Genomic DNA, 22,591 nt, shown 5'->3' with positions numbered 1-22,591 from the left:
GTGTCCCCTGACAACTTCTTTATGGGATGTGAATATGATAGTTGCCATATGAGCAACCCTACTGTTGTGTGTACCAGTTTGCAGAGTTACGCAAGGTCTTGCTCTCAGTTAGGCATCTGCGTACACTGGAGGAATTACACTAACCTTTGCAGTAGGTTATAAAAACAGTTTAAGTTTTACATCATTGGAAGGTTTAGATATTAATTGTGTTTCCTTTTCTTTCTCAGATATTGAATGCACAGAAGATAAAGTCTTCAATCCTTGTGGTCCTGCTGAGCCACCAAGCTGTGACGATATGTATGCTCATTTATTTACATTTCAAAAATAATTTAGATTTATCAAATGGAAGCTTGGTACTTGTTAGGTATCACAAATTATTAGCACGATTAGCGAGGTTATATATAAACAATTTTAAGAGGATCATTTGCTTATGATTGACCACGATGGGTGTATCACACGATACACCAATCAGATAAATTGAAAACATATAAATAGCCAGATTTCCTTAGCTTAACATTTTCATCTTGAAGAGTCCTCATCCACCCTCACTCTTTACCCTCTTTCTTAATTAAATAGGGGGAGCTCTTGAGACCTATCTGAGCTCATACTTCCCTCTCACCCGATAAAATGGGAGGGAGCCCCGGGCTTCGAGGATCTCTCGAGCTCAGGGCTCTCTCCCAGGACAGCATGCCAAACCCGCTCATTTATCAATCATCAGCTACGTGTGAACTCTTGAATATAGGTTTAGAGTTAACACAGCATTTCTTGCAGATTTAATGGGAAGGGATAATGAAAGCATATAATAAAAGGATATATTTTACAGACCTGAACAGAGAACCATTACAGTGCCCACAGAGGGCTGCTTCTGTCCTGAAGGCACACTGCTCTTCAACAAGGACTCAGGAATCTGTGTCAGCAAATGCGGTAAGAAGAATCTGAGTCAAGTGTGTGAATGAGTAGGCATTAAAATGGAGTGTGGCTTTGACATCTTGCATGTCTTTTAAAGAAATATATTAGTATGATTATTCTCTCCCCTTTTTGCTTATTAGGATGCATGGATGCCTCTGGGACACCACGTGAGGTATGGCGTTTTTTAAAAGCTATTCAGTTTAACTATATTATACGCTTTTTCCACCAAGGAAACCAAGGGTGCTGAAAATAATTGGCTAAACTAGCATTGGACGGGTTAAAGGGACCAAAACAAAGACAGACGTTGCGGCACGTAAAGCACATTTTCAAAGCAGAATATCTGACTTAGGCATTGTTTTTCAGATAAACAATATGTTCACTTGGCATGTTTCTTAAATATCTGCAAACATATTATGGTATTTTTATGCTTTAAAAGAGTCAAAAACTTACATACAGCACCTTTAAAGATCTGTTTCATTTGCCCTAGCACCAAAGACCAATACCATACATACAACATGTGTATGGCACCTACATCAGTTTAACATGTTTACAACACGTAGAAGGGTTAAAGAAGATGTCTGCAGTTAGGAGAGATATGGAGTCTATCTATCATTTTACATTGTGTTCTCTGTTCGTGTGCAAACAGATATTTTCTTAACATTAGACCAAATATCACCTCTCATTTGACCACATTGGCCAACATTGATCCTCCAGTAATTGTCTGACAGGCTAGCTTTTGTAGATTTTTCCACATGTTAGCTATAACCAGTGTTACATTGGTAATTGGTAATCCTTAAGATCTCTCTGATTGGTTGGTTTAGCCAATAGAATCAAAAGTAATGAAAGTGTGCAAAGAATTCAAGATAGCACAAAAGAAAGCTGTTCTGATGTTATGCTATTGCACTGCTTCGTTTTTCATGTTGAATTATGAATAAACATGATTTATATCTATTGATATAGACAGCTATTTTCATAAGTAGTCACCTGAATATGTTGTGTTATGTATAAATACAGCTTTTTTCGGCTTTCATCACCGCTAGTTCTGTTAATTTGTCTTGGTAAGTCATGGCCTTAAAATACTTTTAACCTAATCCACTTCGTTTTTAACGGCAGTTTGATGAGGTTTTCGAGTACAACTGCGAGGAGTGTGTCTGTGAAAAGGCCAGCAAATCAGTGACCTGTAAACCCAAGAGTTGTCCTGGCGGAAACCCTGAGGTGTGCACTGAACCTGGCTTTGTGCTGGTCAACTACACCGATCCCTCGGAACCGTGCTGCAGCAAACAAGTCTGCAGTAAGTCAAGTTTGACAGTTTTCAAAGAGATTAACTTCAAGTTTGCGTCATCCTTTTCTTAAGTCATCTCTCATTGTGTTTGGTGATGTAGATTGTGATGTCAGCATGTGTCCACCTTTGGATAAGAAGTGTAATATTGGATATGCACCAATCCTGGACGTTCCTGAAGGCAAATGCTGTCCAGAAATTAAATGCGGTATTGCTATTTTAATCCTACATATATATTTTGTTTGTTTTGTATATTATGTCTATTTTGATTATAAATTAGGTCTGTATCACTTGTTTGAATATCCAATGCAGTTTTGTTTTATTATTTCTTTTAGAGCCAAAGAAAGTGTGTGTCCACAAAAACACAGAGTATGAGGTAAATGAAATTAAGTGTTTTTTTTTGTAATGTAATAATGATAAATTCAAGGATTAAAAATCTCTATACCATCACTTTCCCAGCCTGGTACCACCATCCCGGTCATTGACTGCCAAGAATGCAAATGTACTTGGGATGTGGATCCCAAATCACAGTTTTTCAAGATCAAATGTGGATTTGTGCAGTGCAATGAGAAATGCGATCCTGTAAGTTGCACAATAAGCTTCTGTGTACCTTGTTTCAGAACCCATTGTGATTTCGTTGTCCTCATTTGATGTTCATTATGTTCGCCAGGGTTATGAATATATTGATGACTTTAGTGACTGCTGTGGAAAGTGTGTGCAAACTCACTGCGTTGTCAGTATTGATGGCGTCAATCATGTTCTGCAGGTGAGGTCAAACATGAAGCATTTTAACACCTTGAGGTATTGCCAAAGAAGACATTTACTCACCCTTATTTCCAATAACATCCATTAGACATTAGCCACTTTCACACAGTAAAACCAGTAAATATCCGTAAAATTACTGGAACGACTTTACTGGTCAAATTTTGAATAGGCGTTTCATAAAAATAACTCTTTTCACATCAATTCTGACATCATTAACAAGAAATGACCTCTTAGCAAAGTTTATTTATAATCTCGAGAAGATCACGTGCTTACGATTGTCCACAGCTGGTCCCGCATTAGCTAACACATGATTCACCAATAGTATATTCGTCTTGAAGAATCCCCCTTCATGACATGGCGGCCCAGTGATTAGCACTGTTGCCTCACAGCAAGAATGTCACTGGTTTAAGTCCCTACTGAACCAGTCAACATTTCTTTGCGGAGTTTGCTTGTTCTCGCCGTGCTTGTGTGGGTTTCCCCCAGGTTCTCCGGTTTCCTTTCACAGTCCAAAAAACACACAACCTAAGTAAACATACCAAATTAGCATCATAGTCAAGCTCTTAGTAAGTCATCATCTTTTTTTAGCCATCCCTATATCTGGCAATAGCCATGAATACGTCAGGTAAGTTCATAGGAGAGCTACCTGAGCTCAAACTTCCCTCACCACCCTTGCTAACAGGAGGAAGCCCAGGGCTCAAGGATTTTAAAAGCTCAGAGCTCTTTTCCGAGACAGCATGCCAAACAATCTTATTACCAATCATCAGCTAAGTGTGAACTCTTGAAATGGGCCGTGTTTTTCACTTGTAAACATGAAGGGCGTTGTTTTTAAAACATGAAGGTTTTCTTTTTTTGTATTTCAAACTGAACTTTAGAAGAAAATGTTGTCACTAGCACAACATGCAGCTAAAAACTGTTATATTAACACATTTGAGTACACAGAGGTCTTTGCAATGAGCATGGGCAATTCTGTGGATATATAGAAAAAAGTACTGTGAACAACTTCAATAATTATGATATATGGACAGAACACTTCTGCATGTCGAGAGATACGTTTCGGTATGTGCTGCAGCTTGTGAGACCTTCTTTGTAACTTATCATAAGCATTTTAATCATAGTTTTTTCCATGGTTGACACTAAGAAGGAACATGGAAGAGTTGTCTGATTAAGAAGCAGCAGCTAAATATGTCTGCACCAGGGGTGCCCAAACTCAGTCCTGGAGGGCCGGTGTCCTGCATAGTTTACCTCTAACCCCAATCAGACACACCTAAGCCAGGTAATCAAGCTCTTACTGGGCTTGCTAGACACATCCTGGCAGGTGTGTTGAGGCACGTTAGAGCTGAACTTGCAGGTCACCGGCCCTCCAGGACCGAGATTGTGCCACCCCTGGTCTGGCCAAAGGATCCAAAAGCTTTATTTTTTCTAAACAGAACAGATGTGAAAGTGTCTTTTGTGTCGGAATGCTCTAATTGGCTGGAGTAGAAGTCACTCGTTAGCGCATTCTGAATTTGCATGTGCTCATACTGGCAATTTTCCTTCTGCGTTCACACAGTGCAGAATTTGAATCGTTTGTTGGTAGTTGCAAACTTTCATCCGGAAAATTGACAAAGCAAACTTGGCGAAATACAGTTGAAGTCAAATTATATATATAATAATATATATATATATATATATATATATATATATATATATATATATATATATATATATATATATATATATATATATAATAATATATATATATATATATATATATATATATATATATATATATATATATATATATATATATATATATATATATATTTTGTTTTTTTTTTTTTTTTTTTTTTTTTTCAATATTTCTCAAATTATGTTTATCAGAGCAAGAAATTAGGAAAAGTATTTCCTATAATATTTTTTCTTCTAAAAAAAGTCGTATTTTGTTTATTGCTGTATTTCTGCTAGATTCGACCTATTGTTTTATTTTGGCTAGAATAAAAGCAGTTTAAATTTTTTTACAACCATTTTAAGGTCAATATTATTAGCATCCTTAGCAATTATCAGCCAATATTTTTTTTCCGATTGTTTACAAAACAAACCACTGTCATGCAATGACTTGCCCAATTGCTCTAACTTGCCTAATTAAACTAGTTAAGTAATAAATCAGTTATTAGAAATGAGTATTAAACTATGATGTTTAGAAAAGTGTTAAACAGAGATTGGGGTAAAAAAAATATACAAGGGGACTTCAACTGTATATATACTGTATATCTTTTTTTTAAAAAGGGCCTGTTCACACATGATCTCTTTACAGAAAATTACCAGAAATTCTCCAGAAAAGTCTAGATGTGTGAAAGGGGCTGTTAGTTCATCTTCACAAATAAAGGTATTTTTTTCATGAAATCTGAGAAATCTATTTATTTTCTCTTTTCAATCACAGGAGGGAGCCTCTCTGCCCACTTCAAACCCGGGCTGTGACAAAATCACATGCAGTAAAGTTAATGGACAGTTCATCGCTGTCAAATACACAGTCCAGTGTCCTCCTTTCAACATTTCCAACTGCCAGCCTGTCAGTAAATCACACAAACACACACGTACATGTTTTACTAACTCACTATGGTGACACACATGACATTCTGCCTCTGTGTTTCACTCTGCAGGGAACTGTTCAGGTGTCAGCTGATGGCTGCTGCCATGTTTGTGAGTATAGTCCAAAAAAAACAATTTGGCTTTTTGTTCATTTAAGTCAAATGCATGATTAATTTGACTGTATGTTCACTATATAGGTGTGGACCAAATTAAGGGATGTCAAGTACAGTCCATTCGAGATTTCATAAAGCACAATGACTGTCAATCAGAGAAGAAAATGGACCTGGCGTTTTGTGGTGGAGACTGCAACAGTTTTAGCAGGTGAGTGCGCATTGTAGTGGAGTTTGCATGTTCTCCCTGTGTTGACGTTGGTTTCCTTCGGGTGCTCCGGTTTCCCCCACAGTACAAAGACATGTGCTATAGATGAATTGGGTAAACTAAATTGGCCGTGCACTGTAAAGCCCAATAAGTTAAGGTAACTCAAACCATTTGAGGAAACTAATTGCAGCAAACCATTTAAGTTCAAAAACTAATCCTAATGAGTACTGTGAACTTACTCCATTTGAGTAAACAAAGCTATTTGAGCACAGTAAAACCCGATAAATGAAGAAACATTTATCTCATACCAACTGAGTACTGTAAAACCTAATAAGTTAAGGCAACTCAAACCGTTTGAGGAAACCGATTGATACAAACCATTTGAGTTAAACTAATCTATAAAAGTACTGTGAACTTAATCCATTTAAGTTGAAGTAATGAGGTATTTAATTAACTCATCACCTTCAACACTGAGCTCAAAACTCTTCAAATGAGTAGATTTAACTTGCAGTCAAATTTGAGTTAACTACACTCATTTCATTTGATAAAGTTGACTGTTGGGTTTAACAGTGTAGTGTATGTGTGTGAATGAGTGTTTATGGTGTTTCCCAGTACTGGGTTGCACTTGGAAGGGCCTCCGCTTTGGAAAACATATGCTGGATTAGTTGGCGGTTCATTCCGCTGTGGCGACCCCTGATAAATAAAGGGACTAAGCTGAAAGAAAATAAAAGAATGAATAATAAGAAAAAAAATCACAGTATTACTAGTTTTGCTATATTGTTATAGTACAGTGTTTTGGTCGCATTGGCGCCCACAATTTTATCTCTGCGACCTCAAAATATATTTGGAAGCATTTGTGCGAGTGCATAAAATTGTTGTTGTGCATTTTACAGCAAAATGTTCACCACATGCGGTGACTTAGGAGGCATTTACACATTATGCATCTTTGCACCTAAAAACGGCAAACGCAGCGCTCAATAATGGTTTAAAACAGTTGACATGTCAACTTGCTGCAGTAAACACAGCCCGCAATGCTTGTCTTGCTTCAAGCTCTTTTTATTGGCCCCACTGCGCTAGAACAGAACGCGAATAGATTGGGTAATATCAGCTGTCAATCACTCAGTTCCGATGACAGAGAGCTACATCCGCGAAAATGTAAAGGTCTGGATACGAGAGAATGAAACAACACTGACAGATTTAGTTTTAGAAACCACTTAAAGTTACAAATAATGGCACATCTGATTAGTGATCATGTAGTGGATGTTAATCCAGCATTTACACTTTTCGAAGAGTGGATAAAAGACCTCCAGTGGTTAAAGTCCGCTATGAAAATGACTAAAGCGTTCACTGTAAAGCCGGTGGGATGGAGTTGCAGGTAACAGTGTTTGCCACATCTACACATTTTAAGCACGAGATGTTCTAACATTATTTAATGCTCCATTTAATCATCACGATGCTGTCAGTCGTGCGACTGGCACCGCGTTCACCATCGCTAAAGAGCATGCATTCACTAAGATGCAACTAATATTGCAGCTCGTGAAAAGACTGTTATTGCTATTAAGGTGACGTGTGCAAATAATAAGTTATATGTCAATATTATCTGTGCAATATCAGACACCACCCGTGAGAACAGCAGTTATTATTGTTAACTCAGTTCATCTCATTCATGTCAAGCAGTGTGTGCAGTGCCGGTGAGCACATGCACATTTTTGTTTGTTTGTTAGTTTTGATTAGTGTTGATTTCAAATGCAATAAATCTGTTAATATAAAACGTTTACTAACGGTGCTCATAATTGGTGGGTGCGTTAATTTCGAGCCCTGTAGTATGTTTTCTTAAATATAACATTTTCTTCTTTCTCTTTACATAGGTACGCTAATCCTGGATTGTCCTCCTGTAGCTGTTGCCAGGCAACACGCTCAAGTAATCGCACAGTCGATCTTGCTTGTGTAAACGGAGACATAATAAACCACACATACATCCATGTTGAAGAGTGTTCCTGCAGCAGAACTAAATGTCACGAAGTGGAAGTGAGCCAAACACTCGCTGAAACCAGCAGAAGAAAACGTAGCGTCAGATTTCCGTGAACAGGACCCAAAACAAATCTTAGTGAAGCTTTGATCGGAAACTAATTTAAAATTGCACATGCTATATGTTTAACATTTCTTAACTTCATCTATAGAGCTTTGTTTGTTTTTCTTTGTTGGATAAATGTGTACTGTTTTCCTTGCATGCAATTAAAAGCAATTAAAAAGGCATTTTAAACCTAAATGTATGTGTATTGAGTGTTGCACTAGAAATGTTGATTTATTTTGACACACAGTACAGTGCTCAGCATTGAGTACACCCCATTTTGAAACTGAATATTTTTATCCATTTCCCAGTGAATATAGGCAATGTATTTTGATGCATTTAAACAAAACAGATTTATTAAACAGATATACTGTATTAAAATAATATTTTAGTCACCAAACATAATTAGAAATTGAAAGATAATACAATTAATTTCCAGCAAAATATTGCAAAAAAAGTTTACAACCTATAAAATTTCAACTACATTTTTAATGTTTTTGCTTCTTTTAAATTTATTTAATATTTTTCTATAACATCAATTTGGCTGTACTAGTTTTTGGACCGTTATCATAAGTTATTTTGTTAGTTCAGCTCCAGATTTGGCTTCAGTCCTGACTAATCTAATGTATATGTACAAATATTGTATAATATTGTAAAGCTTCCCATTAAAAATATGAATTTAAAAGAGAGATTTGTGAGGGGTGTATTCGTATATGCTGAGCACTGTATATTCACCATAGAATGGAGAGATACATTAATAATAACAATAAACTTTGTAAATAATTCTTTTAAAAATAACATTACTAGGTGGTAGGACTGCATTATTTTGAAAAAAGCATATCTATGATGGAAATATGCACATTATAATGCAACAGCTATAATGGTTTAGAATTGTGCAGGGGAAATTTTGTCTAGCATAAGTGGATCAGCTGGTTGTTCCAGTCATCTTACATTGTCATCATATCTTGAATACTGACTAACATGCATGGAGCTCAATCCTGTTAAAGTGACAAACCCAGCAATATTTCTGAAAAAGATCCAATAATTTGTGCCCCAGGTGAGTAACAGTTGTTAATAATAAAATCACCGAACTTAAAAGTCAATCAGTTAAAATGAGTACTTGTACAATTTTATTCGATTGATGAAGTATTATTTGTAATTTACCCAAGAATACACATGAATCATTTTACTTAATACATTTAATGGAAAAATAAAACTGTTTTAAATTTTATTTATTGTAAACAATGACTTAATTTTGAAGATCACTTAACATGAATTTTCTTGCTACTAACAAACCAAATGAATTTTGCGATTCTTAAACTGTAACATAAAGTCAACAGTGAAGGGGCTTAGAAACTACTAACTAGTTTGTAACTACATTTATTATCACTTCAGTTGCACTGCTTGTTCTAAACCATGGTTAGTAGGTCGTAAGCTATTCGTAAAGTCACGTGTAGTCGAACTGAATGACGTATTATCCAATAAAATGCATTTAAATCATTGAACTGCCTTAAAGTTCTGCAACTAATGCATCTATATATTACTGTCCTATGAAAATTTAATAATAAATCACATTTTTATAGTACATTTCAGTCAGTCACTAATAACATATGATGCACACACCGGCATCACGAGGCAAGAATGCACGTAAAGTACAAATGAAGTTATTAAAACATTAAACTTGCATTTTTTAGATCCTACATGAAAGAGAAAAGAGCAGGAAGAAACTTGTTTGAATTGATGAATACAGTTAACACAAAACACTCTTTAAAAGAAAATTAAACTCTAAAAAGAGGGAGATTTAGGAGGAAATTATGGCTGCGGGTAGATTAGTTTAGAGTAGAATAGACCATTCTTCATTATCACCGCAAGCTCCTCTATGTAAACTAATCTCACTGTCATCTCTTTTCTACTGTTATATATGGAGGGAGGCTGCTGTAAATATTTATTTGGAACATAGCGTTACGTTTAAAATAAGTTCAGTGTTGCAACACAAATTAGTATTTATTTTTTTGTAATTTGATGCAAAGATGATTTAATACATACATAAATGCATATAAATATAGACAGATAAAAAAAAACCTTCTAAATATTAAAAACTTGCTTTTAAGCATTTAAGATGCAGTCTGCAAACATAAAAGTCTTCTGAAAAGGGTCCATCCTTTCCAAGATGTCTCTCTGCAGGGGAAACCCTTAGAAGGGGTTAGGGTATAGGGATGAGATTTTAAAATGAAACGCATCCTATAATAGTCAATCAGTGGAAGAACATGATTCAGTTGTAAACAGTCCAAAATCAGCTACAGTATCAAGAGCAACTATGGCCATACCTTTTCCTAACTACAAGTGCCAAAACATGTGATCAAATGTATCTTTTCCATGTTAAAAAGAGTTTTTGTCCAAACCATCCGTGACAGCAAAGGGAGGTTTCTAAAATATAAATTTCACACTATTTCTGTGACATCACAGCAGAACAACAGCATATACTGAGACAAAGATTACACCAGGAACAGACTATTTGCTTCATTCAGTGTTAAATGCTCCCAATGTGAGTTTAAATACCATTTTTACATGACATTTTTTGACATACTACTGAAATCAGCAGCAGATAGTTTACCTCAGATCTTAAAAAAAAAAAAAAAAGAAACTGGCAGTCGGTTTGAAAATTAAAGTCAGAACTATGAAAAAATACAGTAGTCACTATTAATAATGCCAATTAATAATGTCTAACTATAATGTTAAACAAGTTTCATATGCATTAATTAGATTAAAATCCATCACCATTTCTTTGGGAGTGCAGTGTGTTATGATTCCCAGTGATCTAGTGGCTGCAGTTAGCTGGTAAACGCAAATTGCAAAGAACTACAAATTCGCCATACATAGGTAAAATCCAGTCATGCAACACACACACCTGCTCCAAGTCTCCATTGATTAGACACTCACAGCTGAAGCTGCTCACGGACTGATTCAAAAACTATAAAGACAGCACACACACACTTATTATTGCTGAGTCTTGTTTAACTGTTTATGTGAACATTACAACGTGTTTTCCTTTGCCTTGTCTTGCTGGTTTTGATCCACGCCTTGTTTGTTTGTTAATGTTGTATGCTTCCTAACTTCTGACCACTTGCTTGATAACTGACTACAACATTGGATTACCCGTATATATCTGTTTGCTCCCATGTTGACTGTTGCTTTCCTGACAATCCTTTCTTAATAAACCTGCATTTGGATCCGAAACTCTGTTCTCAGCGTTCGATTCACGTTACACAGTGGATGGAATTTAAATGTTTTTGTTGTGTCGCATTTGGTGCAGACAGCCAACTTGCTTATCGCTGGAATCTTGTCACATTGTGTTTCGTTAGGACACGGTGTTAACGATTTATTTTATTTAAGTGGTAATGCATGAGTAAGGATTCATTCAGGATCAAATTTCTACCACCAAACAAGGAGTTTTTTTGCAGTTTGATACTTAAATTAATAAACAAACAGTTTTAAAGTAAGATAAAACATTGTAGTTGATCCATTCATTTTGTGTTGTGAGAGATTAAAAGCTTAAACAAGAATCTCCTGTTTTTAATCTAGCTGTTGCTTTTATTTTTTTAATACTCAAGTCCACTTTTAATGTGACTTTTACTAGAGTATGTGCCTGGCTAGATACTTCTGCTAACTACAAACCTTTGTTCAAGCTGCATAGATGGAGTTTTCACAGTTTACCATTTTATATGTGTACATGTTGAAATCATTTATTTCTTAGATTTGGTCCTCAAATTTGAATGCAGCAAGACTTGACATTGTCCAATACAATTGTTATAACTATGGTATACAACTATTTCATTAATAAAGGCAATAAAGGACAATAATCCTAAATGATATCAGTAAATGCTGTGGAATAATCCTGCCAAACCTGATTTAATAAATATTTATCAGTGTATTATACTGTGCAACTTCTGCAGAAGAGAAATGTACCCCCATTGTCAACACACATCCCTGTTTACTCTGAAGGAAACTCAGTTTTATGACCAGTGAACAAAATTTGCATCAAGCTTGTTTAGTATATCAAACACAGCCATTAAACATTTATTTAGAATCCAATAGTAATGTCCCACCTTTTGATAACAGACGACATTCATCTAGTTCCACAGAAAATTAAAATTCACTATAAAAGGAACGAGGGATGACAGTCAACTCACATTAGCTCTGGAGGATGGGTTCTGAGGGGACGGTCAGGATGTCCCAGATGTGGATGCTGAGATGGGTCATCCTACTGGCGGGCCTGCAGTTCATACAAGCAGGTTAGGACAATCGGAAATATTTGGCTAAATCACAGTTATCTATGTTACATACAAAATATGACTGTTTTTTTCTGTTGTTTAAAGGCTTCATGTTAGATTATGGAGATTATGATTTTCATCTGAACAAAGTGGAGCTAACAACACCTCCAACAACTCCAGGTAGACATCACAGTGTTTATGGATTAACAAAAGAGTACTAATGAGGCAGAAATGTATTAACAGATGTCAAGTTAAATGAGTTTTAAACTAACATTTTAAACTTTCAAATTCATTATAAAAAAGGGAGGACTTCATTTCCCTGAGGATTATTCAGCTGTAATGGTTTTGATATTGTGTAATCTGTGACGTACGTGCACATGAACAATGGATTTTTGAACATAACTGCATTTACAATTCAATTAAATAACAGTTACATTTTACATTTGCAGGTACATTTTAACACATTGAACTCAAGTGTCAAATTGTGTCTATTTTTGTTTTTATCTACAGTTTGAGGCAAAGCTATTAACATTTTAGCTAAAATGTAAATATTTTTGAAATATTTCCAAACAGCCGTTTAAGCGAGAGCAGATTTTAGTTTTAATAACTCATTTCTAATAGCATATTTTCCAATTGTATTCTGCTTAAAGTACATTTGTTTATGGCTTACCTAGTTAATTAATGGTTTAACTCAGGGGTCACCAAACTTGTTCCTGGAGGGCCGGTGTCCTGCAGATTTTAGCTCCAACCCTAATAAAACACACCTGAATGAGCTGATCAAGATCTTAATAGGTATACTTGAAACACTGAGGCAGGTGTGTTGAGGCAAGTTGGAGCTAAACCCTGCAGGGACACCGGCCCTCCAGGAACGAGATTGGTGACCCCTGGTTTAACTGGTCAATAAGGGTAACTAGGTTAACAAGTTAGGTTAATTAGGCAAGTCATTGGACAACAGTTGTTTGTTCTGTAGCCAATCCACAATCATAATTCTAAAGGGAGCTAATAAAAAAAAAAAAGATATAATATATATATATATATATATATATATATATATATATATATATATATATATATATATATATATATATATATTATATATTTATTTATTTATTTTTTAAATATAATAAAAATGTAGGGTGGCACAGTGGCCCACAGTGGTTAACTCTATCGCCTCACAGCAAGAAGGTTGCTGGTTCAAGCCCAGGCTGGGCCAGTTGGCATTTCTTTGTAGAGTTTGCATGTTTTCCCTGTGTTGGTATGGGTTTCCTCCGGGTGCTCCGGTTTCCCCCACAGTCCAAAGACATGCGCTATTGGTGAATTGAATAAACTAAATTGGCTGTAGTTTATAAATATGTGTGAGTGCGTGGGTGTTTCCCAGTACTGGGCTGTGGCTGGAAGGGCATCCACTGCATAAAACATATGCTGGAATAGTTGGCGATTCATTTCGCTGTGGCGACCCCTGATAAATAAGGGACTAAGCCGAAGGACTATGAATGAATAATTGAATAAAAATATATTTAAAAAAATCAAAACAACTGCTTTTATTCCAGCCAAGCGAATAGAAGTAAGACTTTCTCCAGAAGAAAACGCATTATATAGGTAATAAGGTGGAAATTTCCCTGTTCTGTCAAATATAACTTGGGAAATAAAATGTCTGTATAATTGTAAATCCAAAAGATTTATGTTAAAATGCATTTTTTTTAAACCAAGCAGATATCATATAAACATCCTAAAACATCTTAAAAGATAACTTGGCATTGTTTGACCCACTGTAAACCACTATAAGTGGACACTGAAGTGTTTTTTCCTTCTTTTTCCTCCTTAGTTCCCTTCTATCAGAGTAATCAGCACAGCAGCATGTGTAGCACATGGGAAAGTTTCCACTTCAAGATGTTCGATGGGGACATTTATCAGTACCCAGGCTTGTGCGAGTATAACCTGGTGTCTGACTGCATATCAAAACAGTTCTCAGTTGATGTGAAAAGAGTCCAAACCAGCAGAGGCCCAAAGATCAGCAGGATCGTGGTTAGCATCAATGGCAAAATGTTTTCTATCAGCGAAAACAAGGTCATGATCGATGATAAAATGTAAGATTCTAAAGAGCTGAAGCACTGCTTATTTTCTTCCTCAGTGAACACAGAGTAGCTGTAAAGATGTAGTGTGTTATTCACTTGAATCGTTTCCTTGTAGTACAAAGCTGCCCGTGTATGAATCAGGGATCCTTATAGAAGAGAACACAATCTACACCAATATCCGATCCAAAATAGGCCTGACGGTCATGTGGAGCAGAGATGGGGCAGTCACGGTAAGACATTTATTCCTGACTGTTTTTAGTATTTGAGATTTTTATTAATAACTGAACATTCATTTTATGCTGTAAAAAATGACTTAATTGCTTGTGCTGTTTTAGGTCGAGCTGGACAATAAATATCAAAATAAAACCTGTGGATTGTGTGGCAATTTCAACGAGATTGGTGATGAGTTCGATATAGCAGGTCAGTTGCTGTGAATAACAGACTTCTGTCTATTTGTTCTTGTTTCATTGCTAACTGTATGTTCAAGGAGATCACATTTCATCATTAGGGAACTAATCTGAGCATAATCTTATTTAACAAACCAGAAAACACCAGAAAAATGGGCTACATTGAGTTTGGGAATAAACACAAAATTAACTCAATGGAATCTTGTGAAAATCCTTCTGAGATAGATGAAAAGAACAACTGGACAGCTAATTGTGGACGTTATGTAAGTCACAAAACTTTTATTTACGAGTTTATAAATTGTTTTTGGAATCTTTTTAAGGGATGCAGGGAATTCATTTATATTCATTTATATATATATAAAAAAAAAAACTGGCAATTGTTCATGCTGACAAAAAGATTAAAAGAAAAACAGAATACATGTAATTTACATTGGCCTCTGAGAGCAAAAGCTAATACACCATACCTTTGTCTACACAGCGAGCAGAATGTGAAGAGCATTTCAGAGCTGAAGCCTGGTCCTCTTGTGCCGTGAGCTATTATCCATATGTAGATGCCTGTGTGTATGATAGATGCTTCAGCGAGAATTCTTCAGTCTGTGCAACTCTGTCTGAATATTCACGTCAGTGTTCACATAATGGAGGAACTCCATCAACCTGGAGAACAAAAGACTTCTGTGGTAAGGGACTTGTTTTTGTCTTGTTTCCTTACTTTGTTTGCATGTGTATATTGTTCTTTAAAACACTAAAGTAGAAGGTTATGAGATAAAAGTTGTTTTTGTTTAAATGATTATATTAAGTGGAATATTTCATCCAATATTTTGTAACATTTTTATTATAACTTGCATTCTCATACAGCTGTGGAGTGCCCTTACAATATGAGCCATTCTGAGAGCGGCTCCCCCTGCATAGACACGTGCTCACATGTAAACACAAACAAACAGTGTGAGGAGCACAATATCGATGGCTGCTTCTGTCCACCAGGTCAGTCCCTAATTCACAATATTTAATTGAATCTCATAAGAGCTGTTTTTAACATATCGTTTAATAATACTAAATAATAATAATTACCTAATAATTAAATAATAATAAAAACCTTCATTTAAAAACTGCATGATTTACTTGTGTTATCTTTGACTAATATTTAAATTAGTTTGATAATCTGAAACATTAAAGTGTGAGAAACACGCAATAAGAAATCAGTAAGGGGCAAACACTTTTTCACACCATTGTATATATCTGAGTCTGAATGTATACATGTGAAATGAATAAAGTCTTGTGTTTTTGGTGTATAATTTTGTGAAAAAAAGCCAATTTGAGTATGCGAGTAGTTTATGCATGAAGGACAAAATCTGTGTGTTTTATGTAATATGACATGTCATAGGAACTGTGTTTGATGACATCTTGAACATGGGATGCATCCTACGAGAGCAATGTCACTGCAAGCACGACCGCATCTACAAACCAAAAGAAGTCCTACATGAAGTAGAGCAAGATTGGTAATGAAACACTCTTTACTTCGTCCACCTTGGTTTACAAAAACTTTTAAGTAAAACTTTGTAGACCACACAATTACAGTACATAGTACAGTACATTACAGTACATCTTGATAGTGGTTCTTTACCATGTATATAATTGTCTGGTTTACTTCAGTGTGTGTCAGAATGGAAAATGGAGCTGTAAAATAAACCGGTTGTTGGCCGGTGCGCAGTAGAGGAAGGATCTCACTTCACCACCTTTGATGGGCAGGAATTCACTTTCCATGGAGACTGTAAATATGTGCTCTCTAAAGTAAGGATAGTCTGCTGTTGCTAAGATATACAAGATGAGATAAGTTATGATATATTTGTATGTGTTTGTATTTGTTCATACCATGTCACTTTTTATGCCGCAATATTTTTCTTTGCTAATTATGACAGTCCTAATTATGAATACTAACTCTGTGTTTGTTTCTGAAGGACTCTGAGGGGTCAAAGTTCATCATATTAGGACAGATTACTCCTTGTGCTGCCCTTAACATTGACACTTGCTTAAAATCAATTGAAGTGATATTTAACAATTACACAGTCAATGTGAGTGCATTCCCTTACAAGCAAATCTTAGAATGAATATTGTAGATCAGTTTGAAATTGAACATGTATGTGTTTCTTCATTAGCGTCTGGTGATTTCTGAAGATGGGACAGTAAAACACAATGGACAAGTTTTACTTCCATACACCCCAGGTGAACAGAGAGAATCCGTATATCTTTTAAAACAAGTATACTGAAACAAAAAGTCCCCCTAAATAGCAGTTTCCTTGACCCATCCAATGTCAAACACTTATATATGGTTTGTGGTAGATGGACTACTGACTGCTGTACTCATAGTTTTTTTAATTAAGCCCTTATTTTCAATGGAAAACCTTTTGTATTATGCTCAATTTTTACAAAACTAGGTATATTTTGTAAACTAATTTCAAGAGGATCGCATGATTGATCACAGCTAGTCCCACATTAGCTAACACATGATTCACCAATCAGATGGTTTCAGATGAGTTTCTTACTTATGTTATCTTTGTCTTGAAGAATCCCCCCAAATCCTCCCCAAAGACATGTGATAGAAGTGAATTAACCAGCCAAATTGGCACCGTAGATGAGCTCTTAGTCAGTAGTATATCTCTCTATAGCAATCCCTATAGTCTGTCATTAGCCATAAATCAGCCAGGGCAGTTCCTGAGACATACTTGAGCTCAAACTCCCCACTCGCCCTGCAGACGGGAGGGAGCCCAGGGCTCAAAAATCTTCTAAGCTCAGGGATCTCTTCCAGGACAGATTATTTATTATCAATAATCAGCTAAGTGTGAACCCTTACATAATTAGGGGCACTTTTAGGGGCACCTTTTGATTGAACCAAAGAGAAAATGTACATGTCTGCTGCACCAGCAGCATAACTGAAAACAATGAAAGTGTGTTATAACGTTATAATGTTCATTCATTTTTATCTTTTTGACTACATTTTGGTCTAGTTTTTTTATTCAACGGTATTGCATACTGATGTAATCACCTTTAGTATCTAATAATACCCATACTGTGTCAGTAAATCTTAGTCTTGTTTTAGCACTGGAATAAAAATGTCACAATTCTTTGCCATTATTTTTTTTGACAAAATGAACACTACTTTAAGGATTGATGTGAAGACAGATATTTTTTGAAAACATTTTCCAAACTCTTTGACTCTTTTTCTCAGCTTCATATCCATTCATCGTTTTCAATCCATCATCATTTCACATCCTGATTGATGTAAACTTGGGCTGCGAGTGTTGGTACAGCTGGTGCCTCTCATGCAGGTGTACATTACTGTGGATCAGAGCTTCAAGACCAAAACTCGAGGTGAGAAAATCTTTTGCAAATAACAGTAAAGCATTAATAATAAACCCATTACAATAACCTGTCATGAAGTTTGGTGGTAATGGACTTTCTATTATTTTAAAGAAATGTATGTTTAAATGCATAGATTTCAAGGCATTGAAATAATTGTATTTGTAAGAGTCATTTAAACTATTTGAAAATAATTTATTTTAAATGTGTCCACATTCACTTTTATCTGTATGCCTAAAATGTCAGAAACACAAAGTGTTTGCTTCAACATATTCAGTTAAAAATGTACATGAATCATGTAAATGACAGCATATTTTCAGGTCAATAAGATATGACAATGTTATAGTTGTGCACTGAACATACAGTATGGTTTAATGTAGAGTTTAAACTATGCAATCAATTTAAATATTTTATAATATAATATGCTACCATTATTTTTGAACATCACAAACCTAGAATTGCTTCTTGGCTGCTGTTGCTCATTCTACCAGATGTTAAAAATGTAAATATAAGATTATATTTATAAAGGTCAATTAATATCCATTTGGGTTGTTCATTTGTTTGTGCAGGTCTCTGTGGAAATTTTAATAAAGTGCTGGTTGATGATATGAAGACCCCTCAGGGATTGGTGGAGGGTACAGCGGTTTCCTTCGCAAACGCCTGGAAGGTTGAGACCAACTGCCCTGACCGTTCTGATAGAGAAGAAAATCCCTGCTCTTTCAACAGTGCCAGTGGTAATGCTTTTTTCTCTTTTGTTTTATTTCAGGACGAATTGCTTTAATAATTATTCATAATTATTTAATTATTATGCAGTCTAATAATAGCAGATACATAATAATAGCAAATTATGTCTAAATAAAATAATTAATAGAAAAATATAATAAGGAAGACTATATTAAAATTTGGGGAAATGAGGAAAAAAGTGTCAGACTGAATAAAGGGGAAAAGATGGCTGTTGGGAAGGTTGAATTTAATTGATCGAGATGAGAATAAGGAGAAAATATTGTTTTTGTTCAAATAAAGCAGCCCAAGGATAACTAAAGAAGTAAATGACATAAGAAGTCTTTGGCTGAATTCTGTTTGCTTGTAACACTTAATGTTGTGATTCCCATAGAGAACTTTGCTGAGCACTGGTGCTACAAGATAATGAACAAGAGTGACGTTTTTGCCAAATGTCACAACAAAGTCAACCCAGAAAGCTACTACAAAGTAAGAACTGAAACAGACGACCTAGAGAACTGTATAATTTTTGCAAATTGCAATGAACCTCCCACAATTAACAGTGACACAACATGCTTGTTTGCTTTCAGAGATGCAAATACGCCAGCTGTACCTGTGCAAGGAGTGAGGACTGTCTGTGTGCTGTGTTTTCCTCATATGTCCGTGCCTGTATGATTAAAAATGTTACGCTCAAAGGATGGAGAGAAAATGTGTGCGGTAAGAAAGCTGAAAACATGTTTTTGTAGAAAAATGGATGTGCATCAAATAAAAAAGAAAAATTGGATCAAAGATGAAAAAAAATGCATGTCGTGACTGAGTGTGGAATCATGGGAGTTGTGGTCTTCGTTAGATCCTATGGAACTCCTGCCAAAACCACGTAGTTAAAGTATTCAACACTTACTGTATTATCATAGTAGTATGAAGCAGAGTAAGACTAAATACTGTCAAAGTGAAATGAGAGCGCTAAAGCAATTGCTGATGTGAGACGAGCAACATACAGATTTTATAGTTGTTGTTTTTTTGGCGAGGGGTGGGGGGCGATGGGGTTGGGGTATTTCTGATGATCTGAGGTTGTCAAACGTTTGCACGTCATGATTTTGGCCCAAGTACGATGGGATCATGGATTAACATCTATGTTGATCAAGGAGCATCATTTTTGTTTAAAATTGTAATCCATATCTATTTCCTACCCCTAAACCCAACCACAAATGTAAATTATTCCCAAAATCAGAGGGGAATAATAGTAGGATAACAATCATGTTGAAGTGCATAAACCTAACCGTAAGCCTAAACTTAAAATAAACATATCCCTTAATTCTGATTGGCAGATAGGAATGTTGTTACATGATCAACATAGATGTTAATCCAGGAACATGTCCCACTTGGTAAAATCAGGTTAGGGTCAAGTGTTGGGTTTGTTGAAGTACAGTATGTGCAATATTCGGTTTTACACATCCCTTGAAACTGATCCCCACAGGCAAGTATATACAGAACTGCCCAGCCTCACAGAGATACTTCTATTACCTGAAGAGCTGCCAGCCTACCTGTCTTTCTCTTTCCTCTGAGCACACAAGCTGCAAAGCAGACTTTGTTCCTGTTGACGGATGTGCATGTCCAGATGGACTCTACAAAGATCAGGATGGACAGTGTGTACGAATTGAAAAATGTCCATGTTACAACGATGGAAAGATAGTCCAACCTGGAACATCTATCGACATTAATGGTCAACACTGGTAAGTGATTGTGAAATAGTTTTCAACATTCAAAAGCATTTAAAATGTACACTTTTTAATGTAAATTTAAATCTGTTATTTCCGCGATAGTGTTTGTGAGAATGGAGTGTTGCGCTGTGAGTCTGGGAAATCTCAAATTCTGGGTAAGACAAAATAGTTTGGGTTTCTTTAACACTCAGAATTTTAAACAGGTTAAATGATTTTTATGCAGTCAAAATGATGCTACAAGTCTAATTAAGCTTTATTGTTAGCTAGAATATGCCTTTAATTGGTTATCCAGAATTCATTATCCAGTCAGATTTTTACACAGTAAAGCGAATTGTCTAACTATTGCATAGATGTCCAACAAAAACTGTCCAAGTGTGGTTTAAAATTCTTTCCAACAAGTGTTGATCCATTGTCTGATATATTTTTCAGAGTGCCCTTCACCGAAGGTTTATTTTAACTGCAGTACAGCTCGACCAGACCAACATGGACTGAAATGTGAACCAACATGTATGCGAACGATGGAAGATTGTGTAAGTCCAGTTTCCAATCTTGTCATGTGTATCCCTTCATACTGTTAATGTGTTTGAGGTTGGAGTACCCAGCATGCATTTTTTGTTTTTAAAAGATGATTAATCAGACAGTTTTTTACAATTCCGCGATCGCTGAGTCCAACACAAAATCAACAAAAAGTTGCGCATTTTTGTGATCCTGCAAAAGTCTTTACTAAATGCAAAATAATCGCAAAAATTTCATAAAACATTAAATTCCAAACCATACAATCAAATTATGTTTATTTCAGTTTGCAGTTATATGTTTTACGTGATTTATAGACGTTGCATACGCAGCGCACCTGATGTATTTGAGTGTCTCTCGAAAAATGACGTCTCACCTGTGAGACATGCTGTGGAGCAAATTGTGTGTTTGACGCGATTGAGACGGCAAAAGAAAGTTGGAGCAAACATTTAAAAAACGGAGAAATGGAACAGACAGCAAACAGCTTACAACAATGGAGATTGGTTTAAGCATGATGGTCGCAGGACATGACCGAATTTAAAGACATTATTTGTGCTTTACACGTATGGCTGTAGGAGTTGTACGGCAATCTGTGTAGGTGTATTACAGTAGGGGAAGCCCTAATGCATTTTCTGAGTGGGGTACTGTACAAGCCAGATGCTCTGAGAGAGAGAAAAAGTAAGTTCATGCATAAAAATTATACAGCCTTTTTTTTTTTTTTTTGGCTTAATCCCTATCGCTTTAGATCTGTTTTAGATCTTGTTTTGACAAGAAACCTAAATTTATTTTTATTATTTGTGTCCTTGTTGTCATTGTTTCAGATTGCACACCTAACATAGTAGGCTACCTAATATGGTAAATACGATATATATACTTTTTTGTTGTTCTTTTTTTTTTATCGCAAAATTGTCTGCAAATTTCTGGGAATTACCGCCACAAAATCATTCATTTTTATCGCAAAAATCACGTAAAAATCTGAACCACTGGTCCAATCAGGCCAGAAGAAAATATCCTTAGCGTTGAACCCTGTATGGGGGTCTGATTATAGACATCTAAACAAAGTCGTCTTGGTTAAAACAAGGCTAAATTTGGGCTGTCAGTGAAAATCTAATAGACGTCGAAGAATAGGCCAAAACTAGACTACTCATCAAATAAACAGAAATGAATGACTACACATATAAAGTCTGTCTAATCTGTCTATTTGACGACTAGTCTAGTTTTGGGCTATTCTTGGATAACTTTAAAAATTATCACTGACAGCACAAGTTTAGCCTTGTTTTGGCCACGCTGTTTATGTTTAGATGTCTATTAGATGTCTATTAAACACAAAATAGTTTGCTGGGTAGCTTATCATCTGTGTAGTGATTGAGAGGTGTGAATTGTTAACTGCTAAAAAACCCTCCAGGAATAGTCATCCAATATGAAAATACTCTGTGGCTTTTCATTTAATCTAGTGTTGTTGTTTTTGTAGCCAACATTTCAAAGAATGTTCCAATGCAGAAACTTTCATGACAGATTTTTTAAAACAGCTGCTTTATCAAATTGGAACAATGGTAAATGTTGCAGCTGCTGTATGTGGTCACAAAAAATAACGAAATTTGATCCAGAAAAGGTCATTAA

At 35.7% G+C, this 22,591-nt stretch overlaps 1 pseudogene; it reads left to right on the top strand.

Annotated features, from left to right (window-relative positions):
• The first annotated feature begins 12,118 nt into the window (after window positions 1-12,118).
• LOC130219058 (mucin-2-like) overlaps window positions 12,119-22,591 on the top strand; it is a 37,776-nt pseudogene continuing 27,303 nt past the window's right edge.

This window comes from Danio aesculapii, chromosome 25 (assembly GCF_903798145.1).
Source record: "Danio aesculapii chromosome 25, fDanAes4.1, whole genome shotgun sequence".
NCBI lineage: Eukaryota > Metazoa > Chordata > Actinopteri > Cypriniformes > Danionidae > Danio > Danio aesculapii.
The sequence above is the reverse complement of the archived record's forward strand: the minus strand, read 5'-3'. Positions and strand labels throughout refer to the sequence as shown.